Genomic DNA, 27140 nt, shown 5'->3' with positions numbered 1-27140 from the left:
ATATGTCATGTTATAAAATAAAAGTATTAACGAGGAAAAACTATAGCAAACAAAAGTATACATTATCAAGCAAATTCTAAGTTATCAAACAAGCATCTTCATTATAAAATATATCTTTAATGGGTACTGTCATTAAAAAAAATTAAAAGAAAAAGATACTTAAAAATAATTCCTATGACTTATGATTAGTTTTTTTGAATTGCTCCTAAAAATGGACTGTGGATTATAAAAGTAATTAAAGTTCACTGTAATTCAAAACCCATTTCATTAATAAGTGTTTTAGTTTATATTTTTGGTAGATATTTGCAAAGATATTCAATTTTTGCACATAAAAAAGTCTTTAAAAACTACTTCTTAATACCTACGCAAATACGTCACGAGCAAAACCCTATTAGATAAATTGCTTTCAAAAATCTATCTATTTAAAAAAAAAGTAATTATTTTGCGCAACGTATAAAAACGCAAAAATAGATGGCATATCCTAATAAAAGAAGCTACTCGTATAGAACTCTACAAACTAAAAATATATAATTTTATTAACTAATGCATTTCCATCAAACAAAACTGTATTAACATTAAATCTCGTTTATTACATGTGAATGAATATCTTTCAACTATTTGCGAAAGGCCTTTTTCCTATGCTTTATCGTCCTAATATAAGTATTTTGATTAAAATTATGCATTTATATTCTAGTCCATAACTAAATTTGACAAATTTGATGCGTGGAAGTCTGCATAAGTAATAAAAACTAATTCATCAAATCAAAATTTTACACTACAAACTGGAAGTATATAATTATCTTAATTGATAAATTTCTAACAAATAAAATGACAATACTATTAATACTCGTATGCAACACATGAATATTTTTCATTCAGCTTCAAGGCCTAAGACCCATGCTTTATGATCAGTCTGTAAATATGATTTGGTTAAAATAAATCTTTTTAAATATAAGTATATATTCTGATCCGCAACTAAAATAGACTTGTTGAAAAGTATCAATAGAAACTCCACCCAACATCCATGCAATATCTTACCAATTTGAAAAGTGAAAAAATTCTATTTTGACATAGATGAGCTTTTTCATCTTCTTGAAACCGATTTGGCCGTTTTCATGACATTCAATCTCTGATGCCTCTCTTCTTTCTTGTTAACAAGCTTAATTGAAATGGAGTTTCGACAGCAATATAAAATGTTCCAACGAAGTCGTTTTTTCCTTCTTTTTAATTTCTGGGATAGTCGGAATGTTTGAATGGAAATAAAAAGAAAAAAAACAAGAAGAGTCGGTACTCTCGTCTCTAAAAATGCTCTGGAATTATAGACTCCTGTGGCACAGAATGCATTTTCTAAGCTGAATGCCGATCGATGCCACGCAGCTGTAAGAGTTTGGAAGTTTTTAACAAAATAAAAAAAAATCTTTTTTTTTATTTCTTTCGTGCTTTTTCGTACCTTTAGGAAATTATTTCGGAAAGTCTTTAAGATGAATTTTTTCCGGTTTCCAAACAGATAGAAAAAAAAAGATCCAGATGCTCCAAGATGGTTTTAAGATTGCTCTTGCAATCGAAATCAAAATGAATAGCTTCCAGGCTTGTTTTATATCGTGTGCTCTCTACTTTCTAATTTATTTCAAACTCAGAATGCATCAAGATTAAAACTTTTCTGGTGAAATTTGCTTTCTCGAATACCGTTTTTTAAGTTTACTTAGCTCATACTTTTACGTTTGAAAAAACGTAAACAAATGAAACGTTTTTTTTTCCACCTGTAATCATGGAAATTTTCTTTTTTACAAATTATAAAGAATAGTGACTACGTATCACATATTTCGCATTTATATTGTAACATTTCTGCTTAAAAAATTACCAAAGACTAAAAATTGATGCAGAAATTTTATTAATCACATTTTTCCTTTTTTTTTATTATTTACCCCTTATTTTCCCACTTTTTTTAATTATTTTCCACATTAGACAAAATATGTGAAAAATATTATATTTAACAATTTAATAAGGCCGGGATAGTCTGGTCGGTAGGGCACAGGGCCCATGCCCGAGAGTTCGTGGGTTCGAACCCCGCCGGCCGAAGACTCCCCGTGTAGTAAAGTGACTGATGCACGTTAAATCTGTCGAGTCGCAAAAGTCCTCCATGTTCCCATAACAAATCAATACCTCTGGGGGTACTGGATGGGAGATCGATAGTTCTCTGATTCAGGTCTAAATTACGATCTGTAGATGAATGAATGGATGTATGAATAGGTCCGCCTAAGGCTCCTATACTATCAGAGCTGACCTATCAAGCAATATTGGAGCAAAAAAGCTCACAAGTTAACGTTATGTTAGTATTGTGCTTATGTTAGCTCTTTGGAACAGAAATAGATGATGAGTCGGTCTGTCTAATTCAGGGGCTGTAGGTCCGCCCTATAAATGGGTGTGACGTATGGTGTGGCAGAAGTCGAATTCTTGGCCATAGATGGCGCCACTGGAAAAACAAGAACAATCGCCCCCCTCTCCCTAAACAGACATATGTCAACAACAATTTAATAATTTATGGTTAAGAAATACAGCATGAAACAGGTGTGTTTTTCTTTACTAAAGGTTAAATCTTCCTAACCCGGCTAACTTCCAAGCAATAATTTTTTGAATTTGCACTTTGTTACTTAGATTTCAGAGAAACAGTTTTCATAATTAAAATTTCTTTATTTTCATAATCAAGTATCGATACATTTTTGAAAATGTATCAGAAAACTGCTTTTTTAGGATTTTATATTTTAGTACAAATTCAATTGCAATATTCTAACAGATTTCTTAATGACTATTAGACGGTTTGATATATTTGAAGAATACTAAATTATATTTTTAATTGTATATAGAGCGTCAGAAAAAAATATATAAAAGTGACACCGGCGTCCCATCTGCTTCAAAGTGTTAAACAGTCCGTTCCCTCTATATCTAGCTCGATCTGTGCAACTTTTTCCAATCAAATTCTCAAATAATCAATGCACGTTTCATATAATTTAATATTTCAAATAAAAAATTTCAACAAAAAATACAGTTAGTAATATTTAAGGCAATAAACAAAGATATAAAAGTTTTCTGTTACAAGACCAATTTTTTTATGAAAACAATAATTCGAATTTTTCTTCTTTATATAAATAGAGAAAAGCGTGGTATATCTATATTTCTCATTGCAAACAGCAACAATCTCCATTAATATGAGCACACGCAAATAATTTCGTGTTTCAGAAATTGCCAAAAAAAAATAAATAAATAAATAAAATAAAAAAATATTATTGCTTAACTTTTCGCTCCTAAGGCAAATAATGTAATGCATGCTTTCGCAATACTTGTTTAATGAAAGTAAAGTATACATACTTCAAATTTTTATATGTACTTTCTGCATCGTTTCTCATCGTACACTGAAAAAAAAGCATGGTCAAATCTACTAAAATATGATAACCTTTTTCATGTATGGGAACACCAAAATGCTCTCGAACCGAAATGGTTTGGAAATGATTTTGGTAAAACTAACAATAAAATATGATTTTAGAATGCGCAATAAAATTTGATAAATGAGGTCAAATTTAGTAATTTTATCATGATAAGTTAAATCATAACATTAAAAAGCATTTATTCGGTAAAATTTCCTTTTCAGTTTTGTATTTTTTACTAAATCTGTGGTCATAAGAACTATAATTTTAAAAATTAGAATTGCAAGTAAGCCGTTACAAGATGAACAGAAAAATTTCCAAATGAATCATAGCAGTACCGAATATTTTGGTTTTATTAAAGAGAATTATGTATTTTTTTGCCGAAAATGCTATTACCACACAGTATGGTATCAACGGAATTTTCTTCTCGGTATACTGATTTTTCAGTTCAGATATTTATTTCTTTGGTTTTTTTCGAATATCTGAAATACTTTAAATGAAATAAATAAACAAAAGAGTTGATTTTTTCCAATTACAAAAACTAAAAATCAGACTTTATGTTTCTTATGCTTCATTAGACTTTATCATGTTTCTTATGCTTTATTAGACTTTATTATGTTTCTTATCAAATTTAACCGATGCAGTAAAGCATGAGCGTTTAGAAAACCTTTGAAAAACAACAGCAAAAAATTGTTTTTCTTCTTGCATGCTTTTTTGCACCTGTAGGAAATTATTTTAGAGAGCCTTTAAGGTGAATTCTTTCAAGTTTGAGAAGAAAAGAGTAGAAAGAAATGAAAACTACTTACTCCTAGACGATTTTGAAATCATTTCTGCAACTGAAATCACAATGAGCAGCTTTAAATGCATTTCACTTTCTATACTTCTTTCTCGTTTTGGACTAATTTATTTCTAAAGTTCGAAGGGAAAAATTTCCTACTGTAACTATTTGTGTAGGAACGTATTGTTTTTCCATTTTCAGTCCTCATCTGAGTTTATTTTTATAATATTTTATGTACGTTAAACAACCTGAGGCGCAAGTTTAGTTTCAAAAACTATTTTATAAACATAAAGTACGTGTTTTATTTTTAATCCTGAACGGCTAGGGAAAATACTTCAAAAAATATATAATGTAAATTGTATATAATAAAAGCTATTTCAAAGTGATGAACAAGTAGAACGAGACTTGTACACATCCATTTCGTTTTTTCAGTTTTTATTTACTGGAAACTTAACAAAGAGTGTCTGCTTATTAAGTTATTTAACATTGTTTTTGCAGCATCTTCAAATTTCTTAAGCTTCAAATGAGATTTAAAAAATTTAAATGACAGAAAAACGTAGAAATAGAAAACGTGTGGACCAAAAACAAATTCAGATAAAATACAATTTTATTGAATAATGAATGTGTGGAATAGTGAATGTATTGTATAGTGAATGTCCTGATACGTGAATGTCCTGATACGTGAATGTATAGTAAATGTACTGAATGTAATTGGGTGACGCAGGGGATACAGTGCTCTCTTTTAAACGAGTTGAGCCATGTTTAAATCTCATCAATGGCAGATCAATGATAATTCTGCTCCCGAGTTGTACAGAGATGACGTAAAATAGCTTCAGTGGTGTCTACCATTACAAATGAATCATAGGTTAGAATCTCCTAGCCATCGGGCAAACCGTGGCAAGTTTTCATGATTTCCCTCTCAATGTAGCACGAGTATGGGTTAGTTCCATCAAAAAGTCCACGGTTCCCTGGTCTTCTTAGTTGGACTAGAGTTGAATGCTTACATTCGTAAACTCAATATTGGGTCGGGTGTTTAATGTCGGTAAAAAAAATAAAATCTATTAAATCAGATGATTACGAAAATGTATAACATGTGACTCATACAAAATGTTCAGATAATTGTTGTTGTTGTTGTTGTTTCTTATCCTCTAATTGTCTGACGAAGTCAGACAAGATCCTGTAGGTTGTTGACCCTCAAAAAGTCGATTACAAGAAGTGGAGAAGCATATAAGTCCTCCTTGGAAAGGCCCAAGCAGTCGAGGATATGTTCTGCTGAGGCCTGCTGGGCTTCACATTTGGAGCAGACTGCATAAGTCTTTCTTCCTTTAAAGTACGAGAGACTATTCGTGTGTCCACTTGCCAGTCTGGAAATAGCTGTTTGAGATGCTCTATCACCTATATGAACAAGTGAAGAGCCTCCACTTTTTTGATAGATGGCCTTTGATTTTGGACTGATACTCTGAAAAGGTAAGGGCTGAGGACGAAGATGTTAAATGACTACAGCCTTCCTTGGCCAAGCGATCCGCTTGCTCATTTCCAAAGATGTCAACATGGGATGATATCCGCTGAAGATGAACGTCGTGGTGCTTTGAAATAAGTTGAAGTTTAAGAAGGATGGAGATGCTTGTTTTGTCTCCAACTTTAGTCCAGTTGTGTAGGTGTTGAAGGGAGCTGCGACTGTCCGACAGGATCCTAAGATCTCCAAAGTCAGTCAGTCCTCCAGATAATTAAAAGCGGAAGTAGTGTTCTAGAATTTCTATACCTTATTTTTTATTGTTAAATAGAAATATAATTAAAAGTATGTTATAGGTAGGCAAATTATTGGAAAAAGACTAAATTAGTCAGTGCGTGCCCTTTTTACAACGCTATCTATCTATCTATATCTATCTATATATATACACTATCTAGCCATTAATGACCGGACACCCCTTGAACGGCAGGTAGTCTCGTCCTGGCGGAATAAATACGGAACCTGTGGTGGGGGAAAGACCATTCGCAAGCAGGCGACGGCCATACGAGCGTTAACAGTGAAAATGAGTGGACGGCGAAAGCTGAATGAGGCGGAAAGAGGCACGATCATAGGCGCCCACCGATTTGGTCATTCCATACGTGCCATCTCCGACAAGTTTCAGGTACCACGGTCAACAGTTGGTGACGTCGTGTTGAGATGGGGACGAGAGGGAGTGATAAAACCGCAGTCCCGACCCTGTAAGCCCAAAATAATGTCCGACTGGGATCGACGATCTCTTCGACGTGTAGTGAAGGCAAACCGACAAATGTCGTGTGACACTGTCGCTACCAACTTCCGGGTTGCATCTGGCAGTGCTGCCAGTACGCGTACCATTCGTCGGGAGCTGATTGCACAAGGATTCCATGGAGGAGCAGCAGCACATAAGCCAAACATCTCTCCCTCAAACGCCTGCCACCAATTTCAGTGGTTCAGAGCACGTCGCCAGTGGACAGTAGAGCAATGGAAAAGCGTTATGTGGAGTGATGAGTCACGCTACATGTTGTGGCACTCTGATGGACGGGTGTGGACCAGGCGAATGCCCGGAGAACGGTACCTACCGAAGTGCATTGTCCCCACTGTGAAGTTTGGCGGTGGAGGAATTATGGTGTGGTCCAGTTTCTCATGGTTTGGCCTTGGACCCTTGGTGTTAGTGCGTGGAACCCTGAACGCAGAAGGGTATAGAGACATCCTGGACAATTCGGCGCTTCCCACCCTGTGGCAACAGTTCGGTAATGGCCCGTTTATGTTTCAACACGATAACGCTGCCATTCATAAAGCACATGCCATCACGGACTGGTTTGACGAAATGGGGGTGCAAGAGCTTGACTGGCCATCCCAAAAACCAGACATCAATCCAATTGAGCATCTCTGGGATGAGTTCGAGCGCCGGTTGAGGGCCAGACTACAACGCCCCCAAACCAGCACTTAACTCTTCGCCATGTTACAGGAGGAATGGCGGGCAATACCTGCCTCCGAGTACCAACACCTAGTGGACAGCCTTCCTAGAAGGGTTAAAGCTGTGATTCGGGCGCGTGGAGACCCTACGCCCTACTGACTTGATACTAGCACCTCATGTATCTGAAGTGAGAGGTGTCCGGTCATTAATGGCCAGATAGTGTATGTACCCTATTTACTCCCTTTAAGGGGNTTTCATATATATATAGAAAGAGATAAAGGGATACTATATTATATATATATAATATATATATGTTACGATCCTTGTCAAAAATGAAAATAAAAAAACTGCATTTACGTGTTGCAAATTATTATTAATATTAAAGAAATAATAACCTAACTTAATCATGGGAAAGGAAGGCCTGATCAAAAGCATCAAAATCTATTAAGTGAAGAAAGAGAAAAAACATTATTGACGAATGATATGATGTTTGATTGGCGAATGATACATGAAAGAGATACTTTCGTGCATCATTCGCCATGCAAACTGTTTTTTAAAGTTTTAAACCCACCTTCTTTAATCGTGATTCATCCTATTTTGATATAATTTTTGCTTTTTGCTTCCTAAATTATAATTATTTATAATATAAGCAAATAGTTTACCATCATTATTGATATATTTTATACAAAAAACGCAAAATTTAGAAACATCTTCATAAAATCAAAACAGGTCAAACATTTTGCGTATCTTAACCGTATATTAGAAAATCTCCTGAAATATTTAACAAAATCGCAAGTTACTTTTCATATGAGTTCGGATTCCTTTTACTATAAATTAAATTTCGTTTGCACAACAAAACTATCTTATCAAAAGAAAATTAGTCTCTCAACTTTTTTGTAGTTATTTTAAAAATGGGATAACTTTTTGTTCTAAAATGAAAAAAATTCTAGAAATATAAATATGTGCAATTTCATAAAAACAATTTGTCGATTTCAAAAAAAAAAGAAAATTTTTTTCGCAAAAGAAGCATAAAATTAAGCTTTTTTATATACAATATAACACAAATTAACATTACATAATACAAATTAACATTTATACAAATTAACATCGATAAAATAGATTTGTTATAACTAATTTTCCTGTCATAAAAGCAAAATTTTACCTTCTAAAAACAAATTGTATAATTATCTTTTTCACAATCAAAGTACAATAAATATTATACATTAATAAAATGTAATAAAATAGAGACATATTTATATTCATATTAATAAAATTTCAACTGCATAAAATAAAGTGTTTATAATTAGTGTTTGAGTATAAAACCACATTTTTAATTCTATAAGAAACAAATTCTATTGTTATTATTTTTTCACAATCATTTCAAATATAATAAATATAATATATAATATATAAATATAACATTAAAAATGAAAATATATAAATGCATTCATATTGTTAAAAATTAACTTGAATAAAATAAATTATTTAATTTTTAGGTCATAAAACCAAACTTTTACATCTGCTAAAACAAATTTAAACATAATTACTTTTTCACATAGAAAATATAATATATAAACATATTGTAATAAAATAACGTTGCATTTATATTTATATTGTTTAAAATTAACTTGCATTAGATAAATTAGTTATATATAATTTTATTTCATAAAACTACAGTTTTTTTAATTCTACTAAAAACAATTTTATTCTTATAATTTTTTTCGCAATTATTTCAAATACAAATTAAATATAAATATTTCATTAATTATATATAAAATTTAAAAATAAATATTTCAATGCAATTACTTCAAATTATTTGAATAAATAAATGTCGGAGTTTGTGAAGCAAGGGAGGAAAGAAATACAATAGTTTAATAATGAAACTTAACATTTAATTTAAAAAAAAGGAAATAAGTTTAACAGCGATATCATGACCGCTGAGAGCTGCCTACACGCAGTGTTGCTGGATCAAGAAAAGAATGCTAAATCAGATTGTTTTATGGAAAAGAGTAAGAGTTATTAATTTATTCGGGACTTTCCCCCTCTGAACTCTATGGCACCGCGGATACCGGGGCTTTCCTTTCTGGACTGGCTGGCTCCTTTCAACGAGGAAGTAGATGATGCAATTCGCCCAACTGTTACATTTTGTGACACCACATAAATATAATATAAAAATCTAACATAGTAAAATAAAATTACATTTATATTCATATTGTTAAAACTGAACTTGCATAAAGTAAATTAATTATAATAATTTTTTCTTCATAACCACAATTTTTTACTTCTACTAAAAACAATTTTAATTATTATTACTTTTTTTAAAATCATTTCAGATACAATAAATATAATATATAAATATAACATAATAAAATAAAATTATATTTGCAATCATATTGTTAAAAATTAATTTGCATAAAATGAATTAACTACTTTTTCAGTCATAAAACCAGAATTTTTACTTCCACTACAAACAAATTTTATTACTAATATTTTTTTCACATTCATTTAAAAAAACTCGTAGCAATAAATTATGCATGAAAAGATAGAAAAATTTGATTAAATTATTTCAACACATTTATTTTTTCATCCAAATGAAATAAATACATTTCTAAAGCTTCTGTTAAAGCCCCAAGTTCTTTTACGGCATCATTCAAAGTTAGTACAAAAATGAAAATTGTTCTGACGATGTGGCTGTTTTTGTCATAGTTTCCGAAAAACGATGCGTCCGTTGGCATGACATTCGATCTTAGTTCCGTTTCCCTCCAGCCCGTTAACGAGCTTAATTGAAACGGGGTTTTCACGATAATGTCATATGTTCCAGAAACGATGTTTTTTCATGTCATTTCTTCTTTAGTAGTCGAAATGCTTCATAAAAAAGGAGATAAAATGTGAAAGCTAGAGAGCTTTTTTCGTCAAAGATAGGAAATGGTTTGGAATTATAGACCTCAACAGAAAATATATTTTCAAAAAGCATTTCTGGTGTTGTAGACAACATAATGTGTCGCTTTTATGCGATACTGCGACTTTATGGCAATGCGAAAAATAAAATGTGTTCTTCTTCATAAACTTATACTGGGTTTCTTTTTAAAATGTTAAAAACGAACTGACACAGCAAAGGATGTGGATAATTTCGTTTTTGTTAAATATAAGTCGAAGATATTATCTTCTTGCATTTGCTGAAAACAAGTTATTTTGTTGTATCTTTACTCTGTTAACCTATTTTGTCTTAAATTGTTGCTTAAATCAGTGATTCTCAATCTGTGCTGAGAGAAAAAAGTATGGTCAGAACTATCAGAATATGGTAAAATTTACCGCGTTTCTGGTTCTATGGGAACACTAAAATTGCTTTTATGTAAAGTTGAAACATTGTAGCCTAGCATATACCATTTATGTTGTATTAAATGGAGTTCTTTTTAACACATTTGTTATCAGCACATCCTATGTTATATCCTGCATCATATTACATCCTGTATCTGTCCATATATAATTACAATATTAAAAAAATTTATTTAAATGCTTAGGGAAAAATTATGCGTGCTAAATGCTTCTATTTTCAATAAATACTAAAATTGAAAATGCATGTTTGATGCTTAAAGACAATTATTTGACATTCAAGAATTTGTTTCTTTAAGTCACAAATACATCATTGTTACATGATTGTTTTTTAATTATGGTTTATATTCACCCTACACTGATAGAATTTTCATTCTAAAATAACGGTAAAGTAACAGGTAGTCTGTCCACCAAATTAACCGTGAAGTTTACGGCAAAAATCACTTTTTACCTTTACTGTTTTGTAACCGTTCACAACTAGCATGGTTAAATAACCATGAATATAAAACTATATGGTTTCAACCATTTACAACTAGTATGGTTTCAAAGCCGTAAAAAAAGACATTTAAATTTAGCTAGGCTTTTCGTGATTTGGTTATTTGATAATTGAGGAGTGCAGGGCACTGGAAACTTCCATGCGTTGAAGAGTTTCCATTCCTTCATGTGTTGATGAGGAAATACTGTGGTGTCAACCCTGGAACTCGAACTCCCATTCTATTGGTCATGAGACTGACAGACTAGCTCTTTCGGCTATAATATATACCCAGCTGTAATGAGCTAAGTGGCTTTATTAGGTGGACCTAGTTGGTGCCATCAAATTCTGGTTGTTTAACCGTAGTAGTTTTCTCACAGGTTTTACGGTTTTCTCAGAATCAACAGTTAAAGTACCATACATATGGTCAAATGACTGTCTTGTTTAAACATGATTAAATAATAATTAAATAAATTGTTATTTAACCATTTTTCTGAGAAATTTTTAACAGTGTATCTAATGAGAGGTTCTACAAGTGAAAAATTAATTTTTACTATCATTTTCTTTTTCAAAATCTACTACATCTCTAAGCTTTTGAACCATTATGCCGTTATCATGAATTCTTTTTAATTATACGAGTATATCATATTACTAATTATCTCAAATTACTAATTTATAAAAATGTGTATAACAAAATATTGGGATTTAAGTAATTCTATGAAACTCATAAGTCAATACAATAAATATTATTAGTTGATTAAATCCTCAAGCAAGCATTGCGTTTTTAGAAAACAGTAAATTTAATAGGTTACAAAAGAAAAAAAGTCTTTATAAAAATGCCTTTACAAATTTTCTCTAAAACAAAAGCTTTTTAACTAATGTTGTATTGATATACATTTCAATGAATAAAGACTATTAATATAAACTTAGCGTGAAATAGCTTAAAACTTCTTTTTGAAGTGCACATAAACCATTAAGTCATTTAACTGTTTTTTCAGAATTCTTACATTTAATTACTTTTTTCAGGTGTAAACAACAAATTGTGAAATCATTAATCACAGCACTCTAAGTGAAGGAGACTTACATATAATGGTGAGTCTACGCAAATATCTTTTATGTTTTATGTCATTATATTTTTACTAAAATATTTAAGGAATGCTTTATTTAATTAATTTTCATAATCGTTCATAAACTCAATTTAATGCACGAATGGTTGAAAATAAAATAAGTAAATTAATACTCATAAGCAATTAACATGTCTGGGTAAGTCTTTTAGTTTTAACAATAATTATAGAAACTTACAAAAATGAGCCATTGGAGTTAATTCTTTTGAATGAGAATGGTATTTTTTTTTTTACCTTTTTTTGAAATTCGTCGTAAATAGAGAAACATGCTTTGCATACTTCTTTAGATTCTTTTATTTTATTTTTGACTGTAAAGCACTTGTCAAATCACGAACTATTCTAAACTGTCGGGGTGGTAATTTATGCAAAAAGACTTCTTTGATTTTTTTTTTGGAGAGATTCTATTTTTATTTTCTTACTTAAGAACTTTTAAGAACTTTGGTTTCGAATTTGCAAGTGAAATGCCTAGTTCGAGAATTAAAGAAAGCTTTGTTGGAGATAAAAATTATGTTATCCTGAGTTCAAAACGAAATTATTTTTTGAAATCGAATTTTACAAAATGTTCTATCGGTACATTTCACAAAGAGACTGTTCACCAATTATTAAGACAATTTCATAAATTGAATATGTATTTATTTATGCTGAAAATTGATGTAATAATTATAAATTTTTAGTGGGATTCTATTTCTATTTTCTTGCCTAAGAACTTGTTTTTGGAATCTGCAAATAAAATGACTTGTTCGAGAAAAAAAGAATTATATTATCCTGAATTCAAAATGAAATTAATTTTTGAAACCGAATTTGACGAAATGTTCATTCGAAACATTTCTCAAAGAGTCTGAAAAAAACTAAGACAATTTCTTAATTTTGAGCATTTATTTATTTATGCTGAAAATTAAAATGATAATTATAAATTTGTGAAATATTTCACAACTGAAGATATTAAATGTTAGGCTATACGTTTTTGACGATAATGAAGTCCTTACTTGTGTCCTTACTATTGAAGAAAGCGTTAACTTTTCTTATTACACTGAGAAAAAAAGAATGGTAGAAACTACCAGAATATTTTAAAGATTATCATGTTTCTCTCTCTCTATGGGGACATCAAAGAGTTCTGTAATTTTTACCGAAAAGCTTTCATAATTATTTTGGTAAAACTAACAGTAAAACATGGTTTTATAATATATGATAAATTTTGTATAATGTGGTAAAATTTGGTAATTTTACAAAAAGCCGAGCAAATGGCTTTTGCAAAAGGTGCAAAAACCATTTGCTCTGTTATATTTACTTTTGTTTTGTATTTTTTGCTAAATGTGTAGTAATAAGAAAAATATTTTTGAAAACCAGAATTTCCGGTAAACCGTTAACGAATGAACGAAACATTTACGAAATGAAAGGTTTAAAAACCGTATATTTAAGTTTTTATTACCAGAATTATGGTCCTTTTTACCAGAAATGTCATTATCATGCAATGTTTTATATTACCAGATTATTTTTTCATTTATGTAAGCAACAATGTAATAGTGTTACCATAACTGTTACCATTTTCTGATAAGTAAGTCTATTTTTATCATATGTACTAAACATTGAGTTACTTTTAGATGTTACTTACCAGGCATAATTATATGTCGGTGCTAATCAATTAATTTTTTATATGACTAATATTTTAGTTTAAAGGTAAAAAAATAAACAAATTTTTAAAAAAATTGCAAAGTAGTTCAGACTATTTATTTAGTTTAAAAATTGAAAATAGTGATTTACAGTAAGAAATTTTTGATTTCCTATTCACATTTTTGTTTGGAAAAATAAATTGTCGATTTATATTTAACGCTAGAAATAAAGCACTCGATAGCCTTTTCAAACTAGAAATACAAGCATTGAATAAGAATTAATTCTTAAAATATTTAAATTTATATTTCGCAAAGAAAAAAAAAGACTAGTTTAGGTTAAAAAAATATTTTAAATCCCCCAAAACATGACGTATTGGATACATAATACTCTGAAAGCCTTAGGAGTTCCTCAAAATTGAGCAAAATTGCGTCGAAATAGCTCAAAAATAAATAAAGCAGAATTTAAGAGCCCCGTGAACTCATTATTGAGCATAGTAACAAACTAAAACTCGAAATAGTATGTAAGTGTGAAACAGCTTATACATTCAAACATCATATTTGAGCATGTCACTAAACTCAATAATGAGTATAATGACTATATGAGTAAATTAACTATATGAATATAGTGAAAAATTCTATTATTTTTATTTCGGAGCTATTTTGACACATTATTATTCAATTTTAAGAAATCCATTTTTACAATTTTAAGAAATTTTTCATACGCTTTTGAGTCTGAGTATTAACGTTCTGATGCATTTTGAATCTTTTTGAAAGTTTCAGGACCTAAAATTTTTATCCATGTCACAGCTTAACAGACAATCAATTATGTTGCAAAGGTTGCCTTTAATATATAATTTTTAATTTCACACATTTTAAACATTAACTAAATATTGAGTACCTAAGAACACATTACGAATCTTCGTTTCATAAGGAAGAATATAACAGTTACTATGTCAATGTGCATTATTAACTTTTACATTAATTTATTATACATTTTCCTTATATAAAAAGTCTTTTTTAATTCCATTTGCTCATTCTTCTTAATATACTACTAAATATAAAATTAAATTTTTTAATATGTATATGTATGCTATATTTAGAAACATTACATTGATTATATTTTACTCAATTCAATTTAGGTAAGGAATTTTCTAGAAAAGTTTATTTTCTTGCAAGATTAAGTCTTGAATAAAAACTTAATTCAACTTCAATCATTCAAAGCAACGTTTTATTTCATTGGGATTAATATTCATGATACCAAATAAATGAAATTCAAACTGAATAAAAATAAACAAATTATTCTAATAGTTTACAATTTTGAAAAAATGCATGCTTCTTTTATTCATATGGTGCACATTTTGTTGATTTTACGGATTTGTTGAGTTTATTTTATGCTCAATCGAATGATTCTTTGGTAAAGCACTTTTTTTTAAAAATTACATAAATTTTTACTGAGTGTTTCCATTGAGTATGTATCAAATCAAAAAACTAACCTATTTTTATAGTAGTTAACTGTAAATTTTATGTTTTCCATTTTTTAATTAAAGTTAATATCGTGAAACAGCTATGTTCTAATTTTTCCTTTAACTCGACAAGTTACCTGATGTTAGATATAAGTATAAAAAAGTCAGTTTTGTGGTTGAGAAAGAGCACTGGTACAGAAAAATCATACAAATTGATTTGTAATTTGTAAGATGGTTTCATTTAGTAATCAAACAAATAAAAAAACTAAATTAACTTAAACGATGACAAATTAAAACCTAACAAGTTAAAATAGAAAAAAATAAGCAAATATTTTTATACAAATTATATTTTATTCTATTAAAAAGGAAAAAGATGCGTTTTGTTATTATTTTGAAAATAATAAGAAACATTCATCAAATACCCTGTGTAACAATAAATAAAATAAATATGTAGACAATTCAACACTGAATGATGTATCAACTTATCTATAAACTTATATATCAACATATATATCAACTTATATATCAACATATATATCAACTTATATATAAACTTACATATCAACTTATATATAAACTTATATATCAACTTATATATAAACTTATATATCAACTTATATATCAATTTGTATTTCAACTTACGTGTAACTACTCGGCTACTTACATATAACAACTTATATATTTAACTTGAATAACTACTTTGCGATGGAGTGAAATGCTAAGATGTGCACTTTTCGTAATTCTATAGGGCGTAAGCATGGCGCACTGCAAAATTAACAGCTTATTACATTTTGCTTCTTACACCATTCCTGATTTTGTTGCGCATGCGCAAGGGTGCGGTAACTATTCAGATATGAAAATATATAATTATGAAAAACTACGAAAAGGAAGTAATTTTTTTATGCACAGCAATGAGAAGTTACAAAAAAAAATAATAAACGATGAGCCGCGGTGGCTCAGGGAATATAGCTCTCACCTCTCAATGAGGTGAATCAGGTTCGATCCAATATACTATACGATTCGTATCCTCCCCCCGGCTCACGCCGACCACAGTTATATATCCAGAGTGGTAGATGGTCATGGGTCAAAATCTCCTTGCCTCTCAGGCAAACCGTGGGATGTTTCCATATTTTTCCTCTCCTGTAACGCAAACGGGGGATAGTTACCTCAAAAAGTCCTCTACAAAAGTTACTTTGTCGAAATTCTTAATCCAGGGGTCATATTGTCTTCTGGATTAATTTTTTAATTATAAGATTACGCAGTTGAACATAGATAGTTCTAAACTCAGAATTGGGATGGATATTAAACATCGGTTATAAAGCAAAATAAAAAAATAAGCTGTTGCCTTACAATTTAATACATATGGAATGAAATTTTAAGTCCATCCTATTGTAAAAGAAATTTATTTAAGAAAATATAATTCCCTGCCTTTTAATATTGAGCTCCGACCTGTGCTCACTTCTTTCACGAACACCTCTCCCAAACTTTGGAGAGGAGTTAATAATAAACCGATTATTACTTTAAAATTTAAAAGAATTCAGTTAAATCATCCCAAAATTTTCTTATTGCACTTACAAAGATTTAATATTCCATTTTATTCTCACCAGCTTGTTTTTTTTATTTTTTTCCCCTTTTAAGTTTTTTAAATACTTTCCACTCAAGAGATTATACAATGTTTCTGAAGAGTGTTAATGCTAAAACTTAGATCCTGTGCATTAGAATTTTAAATAGTTATTTAGTGTTCATTATTTTAATTGCATACTGATTGAACACAATTTACTTAAAATGCCTTACAAAATTAAATATAACTTATTCACGAGCTTAATTTTAAAACAGAAACTAAATATCTTTATCATTCTACTGTTAAGAAATAAGTTTGCAAATTCTTCATCATATATATATATATATATATATATATCACTTTATTCTTACACATATAAGAATGACGTACATAATGTTCATTAATAGTTTTCCCACATGGTTAACTCACAAAGGGGTTTATATTACCCCTTCATACTATTTAACCACTTTAGTCAATTCTGATACATAACATAATAGTACAGAAAATTTCGTAGAAAGTTTTTTTTTTTTNCCCTTCTATATATAATGGCAAGTGGCATTAATGTTTGTTAAGCAATAAATAGTATATTTGTTGTGATAAAAAAAGGTTTCTTTTTATTTGTAATTATTTCATATTTTAATTTTCCATATTTTTTAACTTTTTATAGATATAACTACAGGCTTGTTCCAAATTAAATAATTGTAAAAATCGTTAATGATCAAAGTCCTTATTTATACGGTTTATCAAAAAAATGAAGAAAGCGATTCAAGCAAAAGGAACAAGTAAACATCGATATGGTTTTTTAGTTGTCATAGTAGTAATCTGATGATCGGTTTTGGCGCTCCATATTTCATAAATGCGCTTATAGCTTTCGTGTATTAAGAGAGATGAAATTGGAGATTGCTATGTAAATTTTCGAACTTCTTCTCCATATCCAGCACTATTACTGACATCGTTTATATTGACACCAGCTAATAAATTATGATTATTCTTTCGAAATTTTAAAATTTTTGTTCAATGATTGAATAAAATGTTGATTTCATCTTGAAAAAAATTTCAGGCATCCATTTTCCCCACCACTTTTCGTTTCTCTAACGTAACATTGTTTATCGAAAATCTGGCGCCAAGGAAAATAAAAAAGCCGCAGTTAAGTACCTTACACTCGAAACAAAGCAATGATTTTAAACTACATATATATCATCCTGCCGTTAAGAATTATCTGAACTTTGCAATTGATCAATAACTTAAATATTTTAAAATTATTAAACTTTTTTTTAAAAAATCGCCAATATGGCAACATTTTCCTACCTAGACGAAAATTACAAAACTTCCTTAATCTCAGTTTTTGCAAATTTTTATGAGCCCAGATAATGCAGCATTGGAGTAAGTTCTATTTTAATATTTTAATATTATAATATTAAAATATTAAAAAATTAAATCACAAAAGTTTTTTTTTTACAAAACTGTGGTTTTCCTCCAGATTAGCGTTTTGGCCGTTTTCTGAATAATAATAGACAGCGCTGCCTTTATATAGGCTAAAATTGACCTAACAATCATCAGTAACTGTTGCAAACTCACGGCATCTATGAAAACAGCATATCATTCACAAAAAAACATCATTTCATTTGACGACTACAGAACCTTAAAAAAAACAGCATTATAACATCAAAGATTAAATCATATTTTTTTTCATTTATTTGCTAACGCGCATAAGCAAAGCCTCCCATATCATTAAGAAATCTGTGCATCTATGCAATAAAAATTTATAAATTCAAACATTTATTATAGGCTTGTTAATTACAATAGGCTTGTTAATATTAAAAAGTGGCATAAGACAGACCATAACAACAAATCATTTAATTGGGTATAATATAGCCTACGTCATAGGTTGTATTGTTCCTACTAAATTTAACCCATGAACGGCATTTTCTGCGAGCCTAACTTCAAGCCACAAATAAACAAACGAAGTGTTCGATCGTTTAAATAGCTGCTCGCCAGATTTTATTGCATTATAAAGAAAAGTTATTGAAACTAAATACAACTAAATAAACAACAACAACTAAAACAAATAACAACAACTACTAATAACAATAACTAAATAAACAACAACTAAATTCCATTCGTTTAGCATTGCGTCATATGTTGTTCCTACTAAATCGAAGTAGTTGTGTTTTTTTCATATTATACCCACTTCTAAATAAATTGCATATATATTCGGTAATTTTTCACGTGTCACGGTCAAAATTTTTTCGTGTCGTGTCACGTATTCTGTGGATTAACCATCTATGATTTAAACGGTTCACCTTGAGGTAAATCTTTCTCCTATTTTTTACACCATATAACTTCTGGTAAGTATTTTTTCAAAAGCTAAATTCAGCATTTGATTCGTAAGCATAAGGCTATTTCGCTTTTCTGATTACAATAAGTTTAGAATTGTTATTGTCCTGTCGACCCATTTTCACTGAATATGAAAAAGAGTTTGCATGTGGTTCACATTTAAATATTTTCTCATTTTTTGCATGCAATAAGTTATATATACATATATTTCGTCTAATTTTGTAAGATAAGTTACTATGTATGAGTAAGTTCGGGGAAAAATATACTTGAGGGTGCCCCTTGGCGAAATTGGCGACCTATGTTTGGCGCTATTCCTGTTTGCGCGGAACATCGTGGTAACAGGAATGGCGGTCAAAACATAATGTTATTTCAATAAAACATTGGAAAATTTAAACAAAACATCGGCCAAAACTTGCAATGAACCCAATATGAGCAAAATTAGTAATCCCAATAAAAGGATTTTGAATTGAAGCAAAAATTAATGGAGTAGGAGCAGAAAGAAAAGGAAGAAAACAACTCACTTCTTCATTAAGATTGAATATTCTCAGATTTAGATGCACAGAATTATCTAATAACAGTTGGATACTGTCTAAATTTATCATGAATAGAATCTGTGTACTTCCATCGCCACATAAATTTGACGAAATCCGAATCGAAAATGGCGTCTATAATACCGGACTAGCGGTGAAATTTTTTTTCTTGAATCCCATTTTATGACTGCCCACATACTTTCGATCTTATTGACCAGATTCAAAATTAACCTTACCAGCCGGTATTCAACTTACCTCTGAAATTACATATACCGTTGAACATTTAAAAATAAGGCAAAAATCTAAACCAATCAGAATCACGATTGGGTTTCACCATCGCCCAGCTTGGCAATCAACTGCGATCACAACTTGGCGAGAATCAATGGCACCCTCAAATATACCCTACCCTAAGTTCGAAAATACCAAAAAGACTGTTGCGGGGCATTAGCGAAATTAGCCAACGGGATAATAGGCGAGCACCATAATATTTACTCCTGTTTCAATGGTATTTTGTTATTTCTTCATTTTAGTGTTAAAAGAACCTTCAGAGTCTTAATGATTTTTTCTTGTGCATATTTCAATTCTCAAAAAGAAATATTTTTACCTCCTTAACTATTATATATTGCACATCTCCTCATACAGACATATTTTCTCCTGTTCAATATTTTTCTTCAACATCAGAAAAAGCCATTTAGTGCAAACGCCGCATTTTTAGATACTTCAGTTTATTTTGGACCCGGAAAAAGAGTAGCATGTTTACGTGAACCGTTACAAAATTGTTTTCCTTTCAGTCTTTTTTTTTTTCAATATCTTCTTGAAAGCAACTTCCGATAATAATGTTCTTTCATAATATTTCAAGCATCATTTCAAGAAGCAATATTTTCGCTCCTAGCTCCCATTGCATTGTTTTGTTTCCGCTTCAATGATTGCTTTATTTTAAGGCGTTGATAAATATTTTTCCATTCTTTCGACTCGTGCGTTTAAAAATAAAGATTGCAACCAACCCAAAATTTACACATGAATTTATTTTCCCTTCCTTTTCATGCAATTTATCTGAATTAAAAACCAAATTTATTATTAAATGGTTGTAAAAAGTCAAATTATTTATTGCGCTTTTTACTACCATTTAATTACTATATTTTACGGTGAAAAATTAGAAAGTTTAATTTATAAAGATAGATATGTATTTAATTAAATAAAATTTAATACTCTCTGCCATATATTTTGTTTCGTATTTCCTTTATACTTTTCTAAACATTCAGCCTCTAAAATTTCCATTTCAATTCTTTTTTTTTGCTCTAAATATGGATTTTATCTTCACTAAGAAAAAAAGTAAAACGTGTTCAAAACTATCAGAATATGGTAAAAATCAACGTGTTTTGAAACACTAAAAATCTCGGTTATTTTAACCGAAGCACTTTGGTAATGAATTTGGTAATATTTACACTAATATATGGTTTTGAAATGTTTGCTAAAATTTGGAAAAAGGAGTTACATTTTCCTTTTTTTATCATGTTACTTCATAGAGCACGGCTTAAAAACCGTTTATTCGGTAGATTTTACTTTTCAGTCTTATAGTTTTTACTAAATGTGTAATAATAAGAACTATATTTTTGAAAACCAAAACTTCAGATAAAATGTTGCCATTTGAAATAAAAATTACCTAACTATGGTTAAAGTACCATACATTTTGGTTTTATTAACCAGAATCATGAATTTTTTTACCAGAAATAACATTACCATACAGAACGGTAATTTTTTTATCCGTGTATTGCTTTTCAACTATTGCTCTATCACATAATGTAAAAGAGTAAAGTTTATTTCATAAAGAAATTTTAAGTTTTTAGAGAAACAGTTTTGAATGAATTCTGGCATATAAAATGTTCCTTTGCTATTTTCTATTAAAAAAAATCACTTTTTCATCGCAACTTCTCCATTCAATATTGTTAACTAAAGTTGCATAATTTTATTTTAAGTATAAATCATTTCCTATTTAAATTTTAATTAAGGAAAAACACCACTTATTGTTTCTTAAAAAAACGTGTCTTGTTTAAATTTTTGATAAATTCATCAGAATGTGCCTTCGTGAAAATTTTAAAAGAAAATCATAAGCCAAAGCTTACGAAAATCAGGCGTATGCATCACATATTTCATGAACAGAAACATTTATAGAATAAGTCTTTTTCGCTCATTTTAAATCATTTCTCAAAACAGTGTTTTGTTACTCGCAAGTTTTCTAGAGAGTAATAAGTTTATGAGTTTAATAAGTTTTGTTACGTTTGTTATTTTCGTAAATAAAATAATAAATTAAATGACATTAAAAGAATTTTTATTAAATATTTCACTGTATTTTAAAATAATTAAAAAAGACATACCTATAACAGAAACATCAAATTTCATAATGTCATAAGTAAATCTCAAAAAAGTTGACAAAGTACTTGTGTACGTCAGTTGGTATTTAAGTATGCAACATTTCTTAAGGCGTGCATACGTTGCATAAACATCCATGTAGTTCAATTTATAAGTAACTCACCAAAAAATTTAATAAATACTCAAGTAGGGCTCGTACGAAGCACTACTTAAGCCGTAAATACGTTACATAAATATTAATGTTGATCATATATATAACTAAAGTAGTCGAGTGCGTCAGTAGTAAATGTTTTTGTTTTTGTTTTTGCTTTTATTTAAGTGAAAAGCGTTTATATATTAATTATTTAACTATTATAAGTCTTCGACAATAAAGGCGTTGAGTTTGAGATGAAATTGTAATTCGAGTAAGCCAAGCCCATCAAGTATCAATTCTCTTAAGTGACACATTCTAAATTCTTTCACAAAGAATCTTTCTCAAAGATTTCAGTTATTTCATTATATATTTACAGAGAGACATACACAAAGACAGACACGCTCACCAACCCCCAGAACTACTTTCGCAGTTTCCTTAGAATTTTAAGCTTCCTCATTAGATCATTTATCTCTATGTAGGCTTGTATATTTTTTTAAAAAACTAATGTGTAGAAAAAAATAGTTCATGAAACTTTTCTCTATAGAAAATTCTAAATATATGCATTTCAATATTAATTTGAAACTGCAAACAGTTTATAGATTTTTTTCAAATGCACAATTCTAAATTTCAGTGTTCAGAAACACAACAGTTCTTTAATTTATTGCAAAGTTGTATAGTGTATAAGAACCAAAAAAAGAGCAATAAAATTGAGTAAAGTCGTATAAAAATTTAAAAATTAAAATTGTATCTGGGAGTTGACATGAAACTTTAGTTTAAATTCAATGTTAATAATCTGGAATTTCATTTGAGCGCCTCTCCGTGGATAATTATACTTCTTTCGTAGGTTATAAAAAATAATAAAAACTCTTACAAAATTTAACTTAAAGAAAATGAAATTTAACTTTCAAAAAAACATAATTTAACTTAAACGAGCAAAATATGGAATAATAAAGCAGTGATTAACTGCCTTGCTTTAAACTTAAAACAAAGCAGAATGTAACGTAAAATATAGAATAATGAAAGAACGTTTAACTGTTTTGTTTTATGCCAATACCAAAGCTGAAAAGGTAATATTATCGATTTTATTACCACTGTTCGTACGTATAAACGTTTTATATAATATCGATGTTTCTTACAGTGATTTATACAGATTAATATACATGAATAGAAGCTGTGTTGCTATGCATACTATCCCAGCTTATCAAAAGCCTGTTTTAAACCTAATTCAGTCCAATTTCAATCTCCAAATGCATATTACGCATTTTTAATCAAATTCAATCAAGCCTTAACTCTTATAAGAAAAAATAAAATTTTCAACGGTCTTATAAAAATTAATAATAATCTTTCGGGTTGAATAAGAAGATAATATATAAATTGTTTCAAGTGCTTCATTTTTAATCATTCATTTTTAAAGACCCATACTATTGATCTGTCTGATATATAGACGCGACATATTTTCTTCATCAAACCGGAAGGTTGCTGAGAATGAAGGAAATGAAAATATAAAAATGTTTAACCGAAACTTGGAAAATTTGTTGACTGTTAACTGTTTGAACATCGACCTAATCATGAAATTAGAAACTTTAATACCCACCGTAAATCCCGGGCTTAAAATAACAAAAATATTTCTATTATATTAAAGCACATACGAGGCAACGCTGAGTGCATTTCTGTTGATGAGCCGAAAAGTAAAAAGTCTTTTAATACCTAGGAACACTTTTATTGAAGACTTTTATTAAAACAGTCATTTGACTGTTTTAATAAACACACATTAAACCGTTTTAGCATACTATTAATAATTAACTATTTTATTATTACTTCATTAGCAAAGATAATTTTTTGAACTGTTCATCCATCACTTTTATCTCGGATAAACAACCTAAACTTTTTTAAAAATTGATATTTTTTTCGTTTTTGTATTTTTGAAACATTGCAATATGTCCAAATAAACGACACCCCAAATTAAAATCATTACCTTATTAAGAAATTCAAAACTAATAATTGTAAAAAAATGCAATATGAAAAAAAATTTATGAATGAAAATTTCCGATAAAAGTTTCCCCAGAACTCAATATGCATCCTATACACATACTGAATACCATTTAACTAAGGGCCATCTTATCAGCTGCGCATTTATCTATGAGTATTTCTTCTGAATAGATTTCTCTTATTCTTTGTTCCGTGTCTCTCTATAAGATAACAGCAAGCAAACTGATTTGTTTTGAGAGAAATCATGCGGGTAAAAAAATATTTCATACTGCCAAATCCATAAGAAAATTGGATTAGAAACTAATTTTCATTAAACAAAAGGTACGTTAGTTTTTGCGGGCTACGGTAACTTTCCTTTAGTTAACAGACCTTTTTCCTAATGCGGTACTTTTCTTAAAGAGTTACACATAAGAATACGATTTTTTTTTGTCGTACGCCTGTTTAGGCAGTGGGGGTGCGATTGTTACTGTTTTTCAGTGGCGCCATCTATGGCCAGGAATTTGACTTCTGCCACGCCATTCACACAACCACAACCCGTTCATAGGGCGGGTCACATTCACACACAAAGGAGAAAAGACATAGAACACACACAGAGAGAAAGAAACATCCATGCCTTGGCCGGGATTTGAACCCAGGACCTTTCTGATGCAAGGACAGTTCCCTGTCCCCTACACAGGCATAAGAATACGATGATTATCTAATAAAAAGTTTTTTGACAATGTATTGCATTGAATTTTTCAACAGTATCGAAGCCAAAGGCCCAAACCATGACTTTATTGAGCCGCATGCGACTCGCGTGCTACACGTTGCTAAATTCAGGTTATAAATATTTTGCTCAAGAATGGGTTATTGTATTTTTGTTGGATTTAGTGTTCATCTTACCCCCTTAATTACGGGACAACTTATGGCAGTGATCTTTTCTACCCACGTAGCTCTACTACAACAATGTCCATTACAATGTTTTTCCAACACGGCGCCAATTTTAGAGCATCACTTCTGTCTACAGACTTTCCTTGCTTCCATCAAACCGAAGTGTTTGATGACCGTGTTAATCTTCAGCCAGTAAACTTGCAGGGGATTCTGACCCAATCATTGCGGCACCAACGAAAACGAGATTGCTGACTCCCGGGCAATAAAAAGATACTTACATTTTACAGCTAAATTACCAGAAGTTGGTTCATCATTCCATCAAAATGATAATCAAAAAGATTCTTACAAGCTTCTACTTTCGAGATATTGCCGTTAAAAGCAGTCATAAGCCCTGGTGCTGTCTTACCCAAGTGATAAATCAGTGACAATGATATGTCTTCTTAAAGGCAAACATCTTCACGGGGTTTAACTGCCTCCCCACCCTCTTTGTCTCCATAAAGAATTGCAGTAGCTTCCCTTGCCTTCTTCTCCACTTTTCCTTTATGGAAACGTTATTAATTTGCCAGATCTAAGTTAATGGATTAACTGGTGTCATTTTTTTCTTGTGTTCTTGTGTTTTTGACATACGTGCCATTGGAAATTAAAAAAGCCCTATATGGTTGGATATTTTTGCACACAGGTTTAAGTTAATGTTAGGTTAATATTAGGGAATAGATCTCTTGCCTCCCAATATGGAGCCACGGCTCAAATCAAGGGTAGCAGATCGATTCAAATGCTGCATACGTTTAATGTCCGCAGTGGAGCTGGATCATGGATTAGATCCCTCTTCCTACAGCGTTAATCGAAGAAAGCTTTAGTGATTTTCTTCTTCATAAAACACAAATGTGAAATAGAATCCCCAAAAAGTCCTCGACAAAGCCAAAATTGTCCTAAAGTTTGATTCGAGAAAATTCTTGAGTACTGGGTTGGGTTCAAAATTGCGAAGTTGGAAAGATGAACATTGATCACAATGAACTCAAAATGTATCTGCTGTTCAATACTGGTTATAAAATAAAGAATAAATAAAAATATTGCGTATCTATAAATGTATTTATAGTTTATTAAATGTTCTTTTCTACTAATCAATCGAACTTTTATGTTCCTAATTCATGCAACAGTAGTTTTACAAAGAACATTTTACTCAACATGATTCGAAGTATATTTTATTATTTATTTATTTAAAATGTAAATTATTATTACTAAGGCTCAGGGGAAAATGTTCTGCAATTATATTTACATACCGAGAAAAAATTAAATAATAGTATGCACACATCCTAATCTAAAACAGCTTCATTTAATCTGAAATTGGAATATGAATATTAAAATAAAGAATTTAAATATCCATAATCGCACCAAAAGTATAAAAAAATTAATTTCACGATCTTAAATCTTATTCTAAGTGAAATTCATTAAGCCTTTCTCGACGCCGTTTCCAAGTAATTATTTACGAAGTGTACTGGTAGCTATCGGATATGGAACACCTGCAAATGAACTTTTTTCGTGGCTTAATAATAAATTCAATTTTCGAGAGACCTAATCACACTAGTACATTCTTTTTTTTTAATATTTATAGCATTTTCGAATAAAAAAAGAACAATTTTCTTTCCTTTAAGCTACGTGATCAGTAACCATGTGTTTTGTAATTATGAAACGGAAATTGAGGCAGAAACCGAAAAATTATTTTTCCGGCTGAATAGTTTATTTTCTTTTCTTTTTATTCCGTTTTTTATTCGATTAGAGTGGCAACATTTATGTTAGATTTACGAAATCTTATCCAGTCTAAAACCATTTGCATATGTTTATCGAAGATTCCGTGATAAAAACAACAAAAGTTTACCTCTCTTTTTCTTTCTTTTTTATTTACCCTTCATCAATTCACTTCATTTCCTGTGTTAATGCAATCAACAAAATTCTAAAACTTATAGTGTGTGTGAACAGTAACTTTTATTTTCTTTTAAAACTGCTCTGTTCACGTACTTTCTGTTTATCTGTTGTAAAAGCATTTTCGATTTTTTTAAATGGAAAAAACGTACGTACATTCTGAAAAATACAATTCTTTTATATTCGTAAATTTAATTAGTTTTCTTTTCCCGCGATAAATGCTTTCCATATCATAAAAAAGTCAACTAACATAATCTTTTTAAATTTTTCTCACTTAAAAATGATATATTTTGTAATTATATATTTATATATATATATATAT

At 30.0% G+C, this 27140-nt stretch overlaps 1 protein-coding gene across 1 annotated transcript in view; it reads left to right on the top strand.

Moving 5' to 3' along the window:
- The window catches only part of LOC107450830 (Sex peptide receptor), a 157846-nt gene that overhangs the window by 80306 nt on the left and 50400 nt on the right, over nucleotides 1-27140 (top strand). Inside the window, exon 2 of the mRNA XM_016066740.3 lies at nucleotides 11938-12003. The gene's annotated coding sequence lies outside the window, so the exon portion shown is untranslated. The remainder of the gene's footprint in view (nucleotides 1-11937; nucleotides 12004-27140) is intronic.

Source organism: Parasteatoda tepidariorum, chromosome 5 (assembly GCF_043381705.1).
Source record: "Parasteatoda tepidariorum isolate YZ-2023 chromosome 5, CAS_Ptep_4.0, whole genome shotgun sequence".
NCBI lineage: Eukaryota > Metazoa > Arthropoda > Arachnida > Araneae > Theridiidae > Parasteatoda > Parasteatoda tepidariorum.
Note: the sequence above shows the minus strand (reverse complement) of the source record. Positions and strands in the feature narration are given on the sequence as shown.